Raw genomic sequence first — 16,305 nt, 5'->3', positions numbered from 1 at the left:
TGAACCATCTTTCGAAAACACAGCGCCCTTTTTTATGTGACAGCTTATCTTTAGGGCACTTGTCCTGTGTCAATCTCCCTCGCGTGATCCTCTTAGTTGGCACTGTTCCTTCCTAATTCAAGTATGCACCATCTAGCCCAAATGAATGTTGTCCTGAATCATCTTTCGAAAACACAGGGCCCTTGTTTATGTGACAGCTTATCTTTAGGGCGCTTGTCCTATGTCGTTCTCCCTCTCGTGATCGTCTTAGATGGCGTTTCTCCTGTGTCGTTCTCCCTTTCGTGATCGTCTTAGATGGCGCTGTTGTTTCCTAATTCAATCATGCACCATCTAGCCCAAATGAATGTTGTCCTGAACCATCTTTCGAAAACACTGGGCCCTTTCTTATGTGACAGCTTATCTTTATGGCGCTTTTCCTGTGTCGTTCTCCCTCGCGTGATCGCCTTAGTTGGCGCTGTTCTTTCCTAATTCAAGTATGCACCATCTAGCCTAAATGAATGTCGTCCTGAACCATCTTTCGAAAACACAGGGCCCTTTTTTATGTGACAGCTTATCTTTATGGCGCTTGTCCTATGTCGTTCTCCCTCTCGTGATCGCCTTAGATGGCGCTGTTCTTTCCTAATTCAAGCATGCACCATCTAGCCCAAATGAATGTTGTCCTGAACCATCTTTCGAAAACACAGCGCCCTTTTTTATGTGACAGCTTATCTTTATGGCGCTTTTCCTGTGTCGTTCTCCCTCGCGTGATCGTCTTAGTTGGCGCTGTTCTTTCCTAATTCAAGTATGCACCATCTAGCCCAAATGAATGTTGTCCTGAACCATCTTTCGAAAACACAGGGCCCTCTGTTATGTGACAGCTTATCTTTAAGGCGCTTGTCCTGTGTCGTTCTCCCTCTTGGGATCGTCTTAGATGGCGCTTCTCCTGTGTCGTTCTCCCTCGCGTGATCGTCTTAGTTGGCGCTGTTCCTTCCTAATTCAAGTATGCACCATCTAGCCAAATAAATGTTGTCCTGAACCATCTTTCGAAAACAGAGGGCCCTTTTTATGTGACAGCTTATCTTTATGGCGCTTGTCCTGTGTCGTACTCCCTCGCGTGATCGTCTTAGTTGGCTCTGTTCCTTCCTAATTCAAGTATGCACCATCTAGCCCAAATGAATGTTGTCCTGAACCATCTTTCGAAAACACAGGGCCCTTTTTTATGTGACAGCTTATCTTTATGGCGCTTGTCATGTGTCGTTCTCCCTCGCGTGATCGCCTTAGTTGGCGCTGTTCATTCATAATTCAAGTATGCACCATCATACCCAAATGAATGCTGTCCTGAACCTTCTTTCGAATACACAGGGCCCTTTTTTATGTGACAGCTTATCTTTATGGCGCTTCTCCTGTGTTGTTCTCCCTCGCGTGATCGTCCTAGTTGGCGCTGTTCCTTCCTAATTCAAGTATGCACCATCTAGCCCAAATGAATGTTCTCCTGAACCATCTTTCGAAAACACAGGGCCCTTTTTATGTGGCAGCTTATCTTTATCGTGCTTGTCCTGTGTCGTTCTCCCTCTCGTGATCGTCTTAGATGGCGCTGTTCTTTCCTAATTCAAGCATGCACCATCTAGCCCAAATGAATGTTGTCCTGAACCATCTTTCGAAAACACAGGGCCCTTTTTATGTGACAGCTTATTTTTATGGCGCTTTTCCTGTGTCGTTCTCCCTCGCGTGATCGTCTTAGTTGGCGCTGTTCTTTCCTAATTCAAGTATGCGCCATCTAGCCCAAATGAATGTTGTCCTGAACGATCTTTCGAAAACACAGGGCCCTTTTTTTGTGACAGCTTATCTTTATGGCGCTTGTCTTGTGTCGTTCTCCCTCGCGTGATCGTCTTAGTTGGCGCTGTCCTTTCCTCATACAAGTAGGCACCATCATACCCACATGATTGTTGTCCTGAACCATCTTTCGAAAACACAGGGCCCTTTTTTATCTGACAGCTTATCTTTATAGTGCTTCTCTTGTGTCGTTCTCCCTCGCGTGATCGTCTTAGTTGGCTCTGTTCCTTCCTAATTCAAGTATGCACTATGTAGCCCAAATGAATGTTGTCCTGAAGCATCTTTCGAAAACACAGGGCCCTTTTTTATGTGACAGCTTATCTTTAGGGCGCCTGTCCTGTGTCGTTCTCCCTCTCGTGATCGTCTTAGATGGCGCTTCTCCTGTGTCGTTCTCCCTTTCGTGATCGTCTTAGTTAGCGCTGTTCCTTCTTAATTCAAGTATGCACCATCTAGCCCAAATGAATGTTGTCCTGAACTATCTTTCGAAAACACAGGGCCCTTTTTTATGTGACAGCTTATCTTTATGGCGGTTGTCCTGTGTCGTTCTCCTTCGCGTGATCGTCTTAGATGGTGCTTGTCCTGTGTCATTCTCCCTCGCGTGATCGTCTTAGTTGGCGCTGTTCTTTCCTAATTCAAGTATGCACCATCTAGCCGAAATAAATGTTGTCCTGAACCATCTTTCGAAAACACAGGGCCCGTTTTTATGTGACAGCTTATCTTTATGGCGCTTCTCCTGTGTCGTTCTCCCTCGCGTGATCGTCCTAGATGGCGCTTCCCCTGTGTCGTTCTCCCTCGCGTGATCGTCTTAGTTGGCGCTGTTCTTTCCTAATTCAAGTATGCGCCATCTTGCCCAAAGGAATGTTGTCCTGAACCATCTTTCGAAAACACACGGCCCTTTGTTATGTGACAGCTTATCTTTAAGGCGCTTGTCCTGTGTCGTTCTCCCTCTCATGATCGTCTTAGATGGCGCTGTTCTTTCCTAATTCAAGTATGGACCATCTAGCCCAAATGAATGTTGTCCTGAACCACTTTTCGAAAACACAGGGCCCTCTTTTATGTGACAGCTTATCTTTAGGGCGCTTGTCCTGTGTCGTTCTCCCTCTCGTGATCGTCTTAAATGGCGCTTCTCCTGTGTCGTTCTCCCTCGCGTGATCGTCTTAGTTGGCGCTGTTCCTTCCTAATTCAATTATGCACCATCTAGCCCAAATGAATGTTGTCCTCAACCATCTTTCGAAAACACAGGGCCGTTTTTTATGTGACACCCTTTTTTATGTGACAGCTTATCTTTAAGTCGCTTGTCCGGTGTCGTTCTCCCTCTCGTGATCGTCTTAGTTGGGGCTGTTCCTTCCTAATTCAGGTATGCACCATCTAGCCCAAATGAATGTTGTCCTGAACCATCTTTCGAAAGCACAGGGCCCTTTTTTATGCGACTGCTTATCTTTATGGCGCTTCTCCTGTGTCGTTCTTCCTCGCGTGATCGTCTTAGTTGGCGCTGTTCTTTCCTTATTCAAGTATGCACCATCTAGCCCGAATGAATGTTGTCCTGAACCATCTTTCGCAAACACAGGGCCCTTTTTTATGTGACAGCTTATCTTTAAGGCGTTTGTCCTGTGTCGTTCTCCCTCTCGTGATCGTCTTAGATGGCGCTGTTCTTTCCTAATTCAAGTATGCACCATCTAGCCCAAATGAATGTTGTCCTGAACCATCTTTCGAAAACACAGGGCCCTTTTTCTGTGACAGCTTATCTTTAGGGCGCTTGTCCTGTGTCGTTGTCCCTCTCGTGATCGTCTTAAATGGCGCTTCTCCAGTGTCGTTCTCCCTCGCGTGATCGTCTTAGTTGGCGCTGTTCTTTCCTAATTCAAGTATGCACCATCTAGCCCAAATGAATGTTGTCCTGAACCATCTTTCGAAAACACAGGACCCTTTTTTATGTGACAGCTTATCTTTATGGCGCTTGTTCTGTGTCGTTCTCCCTCTCGTGATCGTCTTAGATGGCGCTGTTCTCTCCTAATTCAAGTATGCACCATCTAGCCCAAATGAATGTTGTCCTGAACCATCTTTCGAAAACACAGGGCCCTTTTTATGTGACAGCTTATCTTTATGGCGCTTGTCCTGTGTCGTTCTCCCTCTCGTGATCGTCTTAGATGGCGCTGTTCTTTCCTAATTCAAGCATGCACCATCTAGCCCAAATGAATGTTGTCCTGAACCATCTTTCGAAAACACAGGGCCCTTTTTTATGTGACAGCTTATCTTTATGGCGCTTTTCCTGTGTCGTGCTCCCTCGCGTGATCGTCTTAGTTGGCTCTGTTCCTTCTTAATTCAAGTATGCACCATCTAGCCCAAATGAATGTTGTACTGAACCATCTTTCCAAAACACAGGGCCCTTTTTTATGTGACAGCTTATCTTTATGGCGCTTCTCCTGTGTCGTTCTTCCTCGCGTGATCGTCTTAGTTGGCGCTGTTCTTTCCCAATTTAAGTATGCACCATCTAGCCGAAATAAATGTTGTCCTGAACCATCTTTCGAAAACACAGGGCCCGTTTTTATGTGACAGCTTATCTTTATGGCGCTTCTGCTGTGTCGTTCTCCCTCGCGTGATCGTCTTAGATGGCGCTTCCCCTGTGTCGTTCTCCCTCGCGTGATCGTCTTAGTTGGCGCTGTTCTTTCCTAATTCAAGTATGCACCATCTAGCCCAAAGGAATGTTGTCCTGAACCATCTTTCGAAAACACAGGGCCCTTTTTTATGTGACAGCTTATCTTTATGGCGCTTCTCCTGTGTCGTTCTTCCTCGCGTGATCGTCTTAGTTGACGCTGTTCTTTCCTAATTCAATTATGCACCATCTAGCCCAAATGAATGTTGTCCTGAACCATCTTTCGAAAACACAGGGCCCTCTGTTATGTGACAGCTTATCTTTAAGGCGCTTGTCCTGTGTCGTTCTCCCTCTCCTGATCGTCTTACATGGCGCTTCTCCTGTGTCGTTCTCCCTCGCGTGATCGTCTTAGTTGGGGCTGTTCCTTCCTAATTCAAGTATGCACCATCTAGCCAAGTGAATGTTGTCCTGAACCATCTTTGGAAAACACAGGGCCCTTTTTATGTGAAAGCTTATCTTTATGGCGCTTGTCCTGTGTCGTTCTCCCTCGCGTGATCGTCTTAGTTGGCTCTGTTCCTTCCTAATTCAAGTATGCACCATCTAGCCCAAATGAATGTTGTCCTGAACCATCTTTTGAAAACACAGCGCCCTTTTTTATGTGACAGCTTATCTTTATGGCGCTTGTCATGTGTCGTTCTCCCTCGCGTGATCGCCTTAGTTGGCGCTGTTCTTTCCTAATTGAAGTGTGCACCATCATACCCAAATGAATGCTGTCCTGAACCATCTTTCGAAAACACAGGGCCCTTGTTTATGTGACAGCTTATCTTTAGGGCGCTTGTCCTATGTCGTTCTCCCTCTCGTGATCGTCTTAGATGGCGTTTCTTCTGTGTCGTTCTCCCTTTCGTGATCGTCTTAGATGGCGCTGTTGTTTCCTAATTCAAGCATGCACCATCTAGCCCAAATGAATGTTGTCCTGAACCATCTTTCGAAAACGCAGGGCCCTTTTTTATGTGACAGCTTATCTTTATGGCGCTTTTCCTGTGTCGTTCTCCCTCGCGTGATCGCCTTAGTTGGCGCTGTTCTTTCCTAATTCAAGTATGCACCATCTAGCGCAAATGAATGTTGTCCTGAACCATCTTTCGAAAACACAGGGCCCTTTTTTATGTGACAGCTTATCTTTATGGCGCTTGTCCTATGTCGTTCTCCCTCTCGTGATCGCCTTAGATGGCGCTGTTCTTTCCTAATTCAAGCATGCACCATCTAGCCCAAATGAATGTTGTCCTGAACCATCTTTCGAAAACACAGCGCCCTTTTTTATGTGACAGCTTATCTTTATGGCGCTTTTCCTGTGTCGTTCTCCCTCGCGTGATCGTCTTAGTTGGCGCTGTTCTTTCCTAATTCAAGTATGCACCATCTAGCCCAAATGAATGTTGTCCTGAACCATCTTTCGAAAACACAGGGCCCTCTGTTATGTGACAGCTTATCTTTAAGGCGCTTGTCCTGTGTCGTTCTCCCTCTCGGGATCATCTTAGATGGCGCTTCTCCTGTGTCGTTCTCCCTCGCGTGATCGTCTTAGTTGGCGCTGTTCCTTCCTAATTCAAGTATGCACCATCTAGCCAAAGGAATGTTGTCCTGAACCATCTTTCGAAAACAGAGGGCCCTTTTTATGTGACAGCTTATCTTTCTGGCACTTGTCCTGTGTCGTTCTCCCTCGGGTGATCGTCTTAGATGGCGTTTCTCCTGTGTCGTTCTCCCTTTCGTGATCGTCTTAGATGGCGCTGTTGTTTCCTAATTCAAGCATGCACCATCTAGCCCAAATGAATGTTGTCCTGAACCATCTTTCGAAAACACAGGGCCCTTTTTTATGTGACAGCTTATCTTTATGGCGCTTTTCCTGTGTCGTTCTCCCTCGCGTGATCGCCTTAGTGGGCGCTGTTCTTTCCTAATTCAAGTATGCACCATCTAGCCCAAATGAATGTTGTCCTGAACCATCTTTCGAAAACACAGGGCCCTTTTTTATGTGACAGCTTATCTTTATGGTGCTTGTCCTATGTCGTTCTCCCTCTCGTGATCGCCTTAGATGGCGCTGTTCTTTCCTAATTCAAGCATGCACCATCTAGCCCAAATGAATGTTGTCCTGAACCATCTTTCGAAAACACAGCGCCCTTTTTTATGTGACAGCTTATCTTTATGGCGCTTTTCCTGTGTCGTTCTCCCTCGCGTGATCGTCTTAGTTGGCGCTGTTCTTTCCTAATTCAAGTATGCACCATCTAGCCCAAATGAATGTTTTCCTGAACCATCTTTCGAAAACACAGGGCCCTCTGTTATGTGACAGCTTATCTTTAAGGCGCTTGTCCTGTGTCGTTCTCCCTCTCGGGATCGTCTTAGATGGCGCTTCTCCTGTGTCGTTCTCCCTCGCATGATCGTCTTAGTTGGCGCTGTTCCTTCCTAATTCAAGTATGCACCATCTAGCCAAATGAATGTTGTCCTGAACCATCTTTCGAAAACAGAGGGCCCTTTTTATGTGACAGCTTATCTTTATGGCGCTTGTCCTGTGTCGTTCTCCCTCGCGTGATCGTCTTAGTTGGCTTTGTTCCTTCCTAATTCAAGTATGCACCATCTAGCCCAAATGAATGTTGTCCTGAACCATCTTTCGAAAACACAGGGCCCTTTTTTATGTGACAGCTTATCTTTATGGCGCTTGTCATGTGTCGTTTTCCCTCGCGTGATCGCCTTAGTTGGCGCTGTTCATTCATAATTCAAGTATGCACCATCATACCCAAATGAATGCTGTCCTGAACCATCTTTCGAATACACAGGGTCCTTTTTTATGTGACAGCTTATCTTTATGGCGCTTGTCCTGTGTCGTTCTCCCTCGCGTGATCGTCTTAGATGGCGCTTCTCCTGTGTTGTTCTCCCTCGCGTGATCGTCTTAGTTGGCGCTGTTCCTTCCTAATTCAAGTATGCACCATCTAGCCCAAATGAATGTTCTCCTGAACCATCTTTGGAAAACACAGCGCCCTTTTTATGTGGCAGCTTATCTTTATCGTGCTTGTCCTGTGTCGTTCTCCCTCTCGTGATCGTCTTAGATGGCGCTGTTCTTTCCTAATTCAAGCATGCACCATCTAGCCCAAATGAATGTTGTCCTGAACCATCTTTCGAAAACACAGGGCCCTTTTTATGTGACAGCTTATCTTTATGGCGCTTTTCCTGTGTCGTTCTCCCTCGCGTGATCGTCTTAGTTGGCGCTGTTCTTTCCTAATTCAAGTATGCACCATCTAGCCCAAATGAATGTTGTCCTGAACCATCTTTCGAAAACACAGGGCCCTTTTTTTGTGACAGCTTATCTTTATGGCGCTTGTCCTGTGTCGTTCTCCCTCGCGTGATCGTCTTAGTTGGCGCTGTCCTTTCCTAATACAAGTATGCACCATCATACCCACATGATTGTTGTCCTGAATCATCTTTCGAAAACACAGGGCCCTTTTTTATGTGACAGCTTATCTTTATAGTGCTTCTCTTGTGTCGTTCTCCCTCGCGTGATCGTCTTAGTTGGCTCTGTTCCTTCCTAATTCAAGTATGCACTATCTAGCCCAAATGAATGTTGTCCTGAACCATCTTTCGAAAACACAGGGCCCTTTTTTATGTGACAGCTTATCTTTATGGCGCTTGTCATGTGTCGTTCTCCCTCGCGTGATCGCCTTAGTTGGCGCTGTTCATTCATAATTCAAGTATGCACCATCATACCCAAATGAATGCTGTCCTGAACCATCTTTCGAATACACAGGGTCCTTTTTTATGTGACAGCTTATCTTTATGGCGCTTGTCCTGTGTCGTTCTCCCTCGCGTGATCGTCTTAGATGGCGCTTCTCCTGTGTTGTTCTCCCTCGCGTGATCGTCTTAGTTGGCGCTGTTCCTTCCTAATTCAAGTATGCACCATCTAGCCCAAATGAATGTTCTCCTGAACCATCTTTGGAAAACACAGCGCCCTTTTTATGTGGCAGCTTATCTTTATCGTGCTTGTCCTGTGTCGTTCTCCCTCTCGTGATCGTCTTAGATGGCGCTGTTCTTTCCTAATTCAAGCATGCACCATCTAGCCCAAATGAATGTTGTCCTGAACCATCTTTCGAAAACACAGGGCCCTTTTTATGTGACAGCTTATCTTTATGGCGCTTTTCCTGTGTCGTTCTCCCTCGCGTGATCGTCTTAGTTGGCGCTGTTCTTTCCTAATTCAAGTATGCACCATCTAGCCCAAATGAATGTTGTCCTGAACCATCTTTCGAAAACACAGGGCCCTTTTTTTGTGACAGCTTATCTTTATGGCGCTTGTCCTGTGTCGTTCTCCCTCGCGTGATCGTCTTAGTTGGCGCTGTCCTTTCCTAATACAAGTATGCACCATCATACCCACATGATTGTTGTCCTGAACCATCTTTCGAAAACACAGGGCCCTTTTTTATGTGACAGCTTATCTTTATAGTGCTTCTCTTGTGTCGTTCTCCCTCGCGTGATCGTCTTAGTTGGCTCTGTTCCTTCCTAATTCAAGTATGCACCATCTAGCCCAAATGAATGTTGTCCTGAACCATCTTTCGAAAACACAGGGCCCTTTTTTACGTGACAGCTTATCTTTATGGCGCTTGTCATGTGTCGTTCTCCCTCGCGTGATCGCCTTAGTTGGCGCTGTTCATTCATAATTCAAGTATGCACCATCATACCCAAATGAATGCTGTCCTGAACCATCTTTCGAATACACAGGGTCCTTTTTTATGTGACAGCTTATCTTTATGGCGCTTGTCCTGTGTCGTTCTCCCTCGCGTGATCGTCTTAGATGGCGCTTCTCCTGTGTTGTTCTCCCTCGCGTGATCGTCTTAGTTGGCGCTGTTCCTTCCTAATTCAAGTATGCACCATCTAGCCCAAATGAATGTTCTCCTGAACCATCTTTCGAAAACACAGCGCCCTTTTTATGTGGCAGCTTATCTTTATCGTGCTTGTCCTGTGTCGTTCTCCCTCTCGTGATCGTCTTAGATGGCGCTGTTCTTTCCTAATTCAAGCATGCACCATCTAGCCCAAATGAATGTTGTCCTGAACCATCTTTCGAAAACACAGCGCCCTTTTTTATGTGACAGCTTATCTTTATGGCGCTTTTCCTGTGTCGTTCTCCCTCGCGTGATCGTCTTAGTTGGCGCTGTTCTTTCCTAATTCAAGTATGCACCATCTAGCCCAAATGAATGTTGTCCTGAACCATCTTTCGAAAACACAGGGCCCTCTGTTATGTGACAGCTTATCTTTAAGGCGCTTGTCCTGTGTCGTTCTCCCTCTCGGGATCGTCTTAGATGGCGCTTCTCCTGTGTCGTTCTCCCTCGCATGATCGTCTTGGTTGGCGCTGTTCCTTCCTAATTCAAGTATGCACCATCTAGCCAAATGAATGTTGTCCTGAACCATCTTTCGAAAACAGAGGGCCCTTTTTATGTGACAGCTTATCTTTATGGCGCTTGTCCTGTGTCGTTCTCCCTCGCGTGATCGTCTTAGTTGGCTTTGTTCCTTCCTAATTCAAGTATGCACCATCTAGCCCAAATGAATGTTGTCCTGAACAATCTTTCGAAAACACAGGGCCCTTTTTTATGTGACAGCTTATCTTTATGGCGCTTGTCATGTGTCGTTCTCCCTCGCGTGATCGCCTTAGTTGGCGCTGTTCATTCATAATTCAAGTATGCACCATCATACCCAAATGAATGCTGTCCTGAACCATCTTTCGAATACACAGGGTCCTTTTTTATGTGACAGCTTATCTTTATGGCGCTTGTGCTGTGTCGTTCTCCCTCGCGTGATCGTCTTAGATGGCGCTTCTCCTGTGTTGTTCTCCCTCGCGTGATCGTCTTAGTTGGCGCTGTTCCTTCCTAATTCAAGTATGCACCATCTAGCCCAAATGAATGTTCTCCTGAACCATCTTTGGAAAACACAGCGCCCTTTTTATGTGGCAGCTTATCTTTATCGTGCTTGTCCTGTGTCGTTCTCCCTCTCGTGATCGTCTTAGATGGCGCTGTTCTTTCCTAATTCAAGCATGCACCATCTAGCCCAAATGAATGTTGTCCTGAACCATCTTTCGAAAACACAGGGCCCTTTTATGTGACAGCTTATCTTTATGGCGCTTTTCCTGTGTCGTTCTCCCTCGCGTGATCGTCTTAGTTGGCGCTGTTCTTTCCTAATTCAAGTATGCACCATCTAGCCCAAATGAATGTTGTCCTGAACCATCTTTCGAAAACACAGGGCCCTTTTTTTGTGACAGCTTATCTTTATGGCGCTTGTCCTGTGTCGTTCTCCCTCGCGTGATCGTCTTAGTTGGCGCTGTCCTTTCCTAATACAAGTATGCACCATCATACCCACATGATTGTTGTCCTGAACCATCTTTCGAAAACACAGGGCCCTTTTTTATGTGACAGCTTATCTTTATAGTGCTTCTCTTGTGTCGTTCTCCCTCGCGTGATCGTCTTAGTTGGCTCTGTTCCTTCCTAATTCAAGTATGCACTATCTAGCCCAAATGAATGTTGTCCTGAACCATCTTTCGAAAACACAGGGCCCTTTTTTATGTGACAGCTTATCTTTAGGGCGCCTGTCCTGTGTCGTTCTCCCTCTCGTGATCGTCTTAGATGGCGCTTCTCCTGTGTCGTTCTCCCTTTCGTGATCGTCTTAGTTAGCGCTGTTCCTTCTTAATTCAAGTATGCACCATCTAGCCGAAATTAATGTTGTCCTGAACCATCTTTCGAAAACACAGGGCCCGTTTTTATGTGACAGCTTATCTTTATGGCGCTTCTCCTGTGTCGTTCTCCCTCGCGTGATCGTCTTAGATGGCGCTTCCCCTGTGTCGTTCTCCCTCGCGTGATCGTCTTAGTTGGCGCTGTTCTTTCCTAATTCAAGTATGCACCATCTAGCCCAAAGGAATGTTGTCCTGAACCTTCTTTAGAAAACACACGGCCCTTTGTTATGTGAGAGCTTATCTTTATGGCGCTTCTCCTGTGTCGTTCTAGCTCGCGTGATCGTCTTAGTTGTCGCTGTTCTTTCCTAATTCAATTATGCACCATCTAGCCCAAATGAATGTTGTCCTGAACCACCTTTCGCAAACACAGGGCCCTTTGTTATGTGACAGCTTATCTTTAAGGCGCTTGTCCTGTGTCGTTCTCCCTCTCGTGATCGTCTTAGATGGCGCTTCTCCTGTGTCGTTCTCCCTCGCGTGATCGTCTTAGTTGGCGCTGTTCCTTCCTAATTCAAGTATGCACCATCTAGCCAAATGAATGTTGTCCTGAACCATCTTTCGAAAACACAGGGCCCTTTTTATGTGAAAGCTTATCTTTATGGCGCTTGTTCTGTGTCGTTTTCCCTCGCGTGATCGTCTTAGTTGGCTCTGTTCCTTCCTAATTCAAGTATGCACCATCTAGCCCAAATGAATGTTGTCCTGAACCATCTTTCGAAAACACAGCGCCCTTTTTTATGTGACAGCTTATCTTTATGGCGCTTGTCCTATGTCGTTCTCCCTCTCGTGATCGTCTTAGATGGCGTTTCTCCTGTGTCGTTCTCCCTTTCGTGATCGTCTTAGATGGCGCTGTTGTTTCCTAATTCAAGCATGCACCATCTAGCCCAAATGAATGTTGTCCTGAACCATCTTTCGAAAACACAGGGCCCTTTTTTATGTGACAGCTTATCTTTATGGCGCTTTTCCTGTGTCGTTCTCCCTCGCGTGATCGCCTTAGTTGGCGCTGTTCTTTCCTAATTCAAGTATGCACCATCTAGCCCAAATGAATGTTGTCCTGAACCATCTTTCGAAAACACAGGGCCCTTTTTTATGTGACAGCTTATCTTTATGGCGCTTTTCCTGTGTCGTTCTCCCTCGCGTGATCGCCTTAGTGGGCGCTGTTCCTTCCTAATTCAAGTATGCACCATCTAGCCAAATGAATGTTGTCCTGAACCATCTTTCGAAAACAGAGGGCCCTTTTTATGTGACAGCTTATCTTTCTGGCACTTGTCCTGTGTCGTTCTCCCTCGGGTGATCGTCTTAGATGGCGTTTCTCCTGTGTCGTTCTCCCTTTCGTGATCGTCTTAGATGGCGCTGTTGTTTCCTAATTCAAGCATGCACCATCTAGCCCAAATGAATGTTGTCCTGAACCATCTTTCGAAAACACAGGGCCCTTTTTTATGTGACAGCTTATCTTTATGGCGCTTTTCCTGTGTCGTTCTCCCTCGCGTGATCGCCTTAGTGGGCGCTGTTCTTTCCTAATTCAAGTATGCACCATCTAGCCCAAATGAATGTTGTCCTGAACCATCTTTCGAAAACACAGGGCCCTTTTTTATGTGACAGCTTATCTTTATGGCGCTTGTCCTATGTCGTTCTCCCTCTCGTGATCGCCTTAGATGGCGCTGTTCTTTCCTAATTCAAGCATGCACCATCTAGCCCAAATGAATGTTGTCCTGAACCATCTTTCGAAAACACAGCGCCCCTTTTTATGTGACAGCTTATCTTTATGGCGCTTTTTCTGTGTCGTTCTCCCTCGCGTGATCGTCTTAGTTGGCGCTGTTCTTTCCTAATTCAAGTATGCACCATCTAGCCAAAATGAATGTTTTCCTGAACCATCGTTCGAAAACACAGGGCCCTCTGTTATGTGACAGCTTATCTTTAAGGCGCTTGTCCTGTGTCGTTCTCCCTCTCGGGATCGTCTTAGATGGCGCTTCTCCTGTGTCGTTCTCCCTCGCATGATCGTCTTAGTTGGCGCTGTTCCTTCCTAATTCAAGTATGCACCATCTAGCCAAATGAATGTTGTCCTGAACCATCTTTCGAAAACAGAGGGCCCTTTTTATGTGACAGCTTATCTTTATGGCGCTTGTCCTGTGTCGTTCTCCCTCGCGTGATCGTCTTAGTTGGCTTTGTTCCTTCCTAATTCAAGTATGCACCATCTAGCCCAAATGAATGTTGTCCTGAACCATCTTTCGAAAACACAGGGCCCTTTTTTATGTGACAGCTTATCTTTATGGCGCTTGTCATGTGTCGTTCTCCCTCGCGTGATCGCCTTAGTTGGCGCTGTTCCTTCATAATTCAAGTATGCACCATCATACCCAAATGAATGCTGTCCTGAACCATCTTTCGAATACACAGGGTCCTTTTTTATGTGACAGCTTATCTTTATGGCGCTTGTCCTGTGTCGTTCTCCCTCGCGTGATCGTCTTAGATGGCGCTTCTCCTGTGTTGTTCTCCCTCGCGTGATCGTCTTAGTTGGCGGTGTTCCTTCCTAATTCAAGTATGCACCATCTAGCCCAAATGAATGTTCTCCTGAACCATCTTTCGAAAACACAGCGCCCTTTTTATGTGGCAGCTTATCTTTATCGTGCTTGTCCTGTGTCGTTCTCCCTCTCGTGATCGTCTTAGATGGCGCTGTTCTTTCCTAATTCAAGCATGCACCATCTAGCCCAAATGAATGTTGTCCTGAACCATCTTTCGAAAACACAGCGCCCTTTTTTATGTGACAGCTTATCTTTATGGCGCTTTTCCTGTGTCGTTCTCCCTCGCGTGATCGTCTTAGTTGGCGCTGTTCTTTCCTAATTCAAGTATGCACCATCTAGCCCAAATGAATGTTGTCCTGAACCATCTTTCGAAAACACAGGGCCCTCTGTTATGTGACAGCTTATCTTTAAGGCGCTTGTCCTGTGTCGTTCTCCCTCTCGGGATCGTCTTAGATGGCGCTTCTCCTGTGTCGTTCTCCCTCGCATGATCGTCTTGGTTGGCGCTGTTCCTTCCTAATTCAAGTATGCACCATCTAGCCAAATGAATGTTGTCCTGAACCATCTTTCGAAAACAGAGGGCCCTTTTTATGTGACAGCTTATCTTTATGGCGCTTGTCATGTGTCGTTCTCCCTCGCGTGATCGTCTTAGTTGGCTTTGTTCCTTCCTAATTCAAGTATGCACCATCTAGCCCAAATGAATGTTGTCCTGAACCATCTTTCGAAAACACAGGGCCCTTTTTTATGTGACAGCTTATCTTTATGGCGCTTGTCATGTGTCGTTCTCCCTCGCGTGATCGCCTTAGTTGGCGCTGTTCATTCATAATTCAAGTATGCACCATCATACCCAAATGAATGCTGTCCTGAACCATCTTTCGAATACACAGGGTCCTTTTTTATGTGACAGCTTATCTTTATGGCGCTTGTCCTGTGTCGTTCTCCCTCGCGTGATCGTCTTAGATGGCGCTTCTCCTGTGTTGTTCTCCCTCGCGTGATCGTCTTAGTTGGCGCTGTTCCTTCCTAATTCAAGTATGCACCATCTAGCCCAAATGAATGTTCTCCTGAACCATCTTTGGAAAACACAGCGCCCTTTTTATGTGGCAGCTTATCTTTATCGTGCTTGTCCTGTGTCGTTCTCCCTCTCGTGATCGTCTTAGATGGCGCTGTTCTTTCCTAATTCAAGCATGCACCATCTAGCCCAAATGAATGTTGTCCTGAACCATCTTTCGAAAACACAGTGCCCTTTTTTATGTGACAGCTTATCTTTATGGCGCTTGTCCTGTGTCGTTCTCCCTCGCGTGATTGTCTTAGTTGGCGCTGTTCTTTCCTAATTCAAGTATGCACCATCTAGCCCAAATGAATGTTGTCCTGAACCATCTTTCGAAAACACAGGGCCCTTTTTTATGTGACAGCTTATCTTTATGGCGCTTCTCCTGTGTTGTTCTCCCTCGCGTGATCGTCTTAGTTGGCTCTGTTCCCTCCTAATTCAAGTATGCACCATCTAGCCCAAATGAATGTTGTCCTGAACCATCTTTCGAAAACACAGGGCCCTTTTTTAAGTGATAGCTTATCTTTAGGGCGCTTGTCCTGTGTCGTTCTCCCTCGCGTGATCGTCTTAGATGGCGCTTCTCCTGTGTCGTTCTCCCTCACGTGATCCTCTTAGTTTGCGCTGTTCCTTCCTAATTCAAGTATGCACCATCAAGCCCTAATGAATGTTGTCCTGAACCATCTTTCGAAAACACAGGGCCCTTTTTTATGTGACAGCTTATCTTTATGGCGCTTCTCCTGTGTCGTTCTCCCTCTCGTGATCGTCTTAGATGGCGCTGTTCTTTCCTAATTCAAGTATGCACCATCTAGCCCAAATGAATGATGTCCTGAACCATCTTTCGAAAACACAGGGCCCTTTTTATGTGACAGCTTATCTTTAGGGCGCTTGTCCTGTGTCGTTCTCCTTCTCGTGATCGTCTTAGATGGCGCTTCTCCTGCCTCGTTCTCCCTCGCGTGATCGTCTTAGTTGGCGCTGTTCCTTCCTAATTCAAGTATGCACCATCTAGCCCAAATGAATGTTGTCCTGAACCATCTTTCGAAAACACAGGGCCCTTTTTTATGTGACAGTTTGTCTTTATGGCGCTTGTCCTGTGTCGTTCTCACTCGCGTGATCGTCTTAGTTGGCGCTGTTCTTTCCTAATTCAAGTATGCACCAGCTAGCCCAAATAAATATTGTCCTGAACCATCTTTCGAAAACACAGTGCCCTTTTTTATGTGACAGCTTATCTTTATGGCACTTGTCCTGTGTCGTTCTCCCTCGCGTGATCGTCTTAGTTGGCGCTGTTCTTTCCTAATTCAAGTATGCACCATCTAGCCCAAATGAATGTTGTCCTGAACCATCTTTCGAAAACACAGGGCCCTTTTTTATGTGACAGCTTATCTTTATGGCGCTTCTCCTGTGTCGTTCTCCCTCGCGTGATCGTCTTAGTTGGCTCTGTTCCTTCCTAATTCAAGTATGCACCATCTAGCCCAAATGAATGTTGTCCTGAACCATCTTTCGAAAACACAGGGCCCTTTTTTATGTGATAGCTTATCTTTAGGGCGCTTGTCCTGTGTCGTTCTCCCTCGCGTGATCGTCTTAGATGGCGCTTCTCCTG

Source organism: Dermacentor andersoni, unplaced genomic scaffold, assembly GCF_023375885.2.
Source record: "Dermacentor andersoni unplaced genomic scaffold, qqDerAnde1_hic_scaffold ctg00000039.1, whole genome shotgun sequence".
In the NCBI taxonomy this organism is placed as follows: domain Eukaryota; kingdom Metazoa; phylum Arthropoda; class Arachnida; order Ixodida; family Ixodidae; genus Dermacentor; species Dermacentor andersoni.
The sequence above is the reverse complement of the archived record's forward strand: the minus strand, read 5'-3'. Positions refer to the sequence as shown.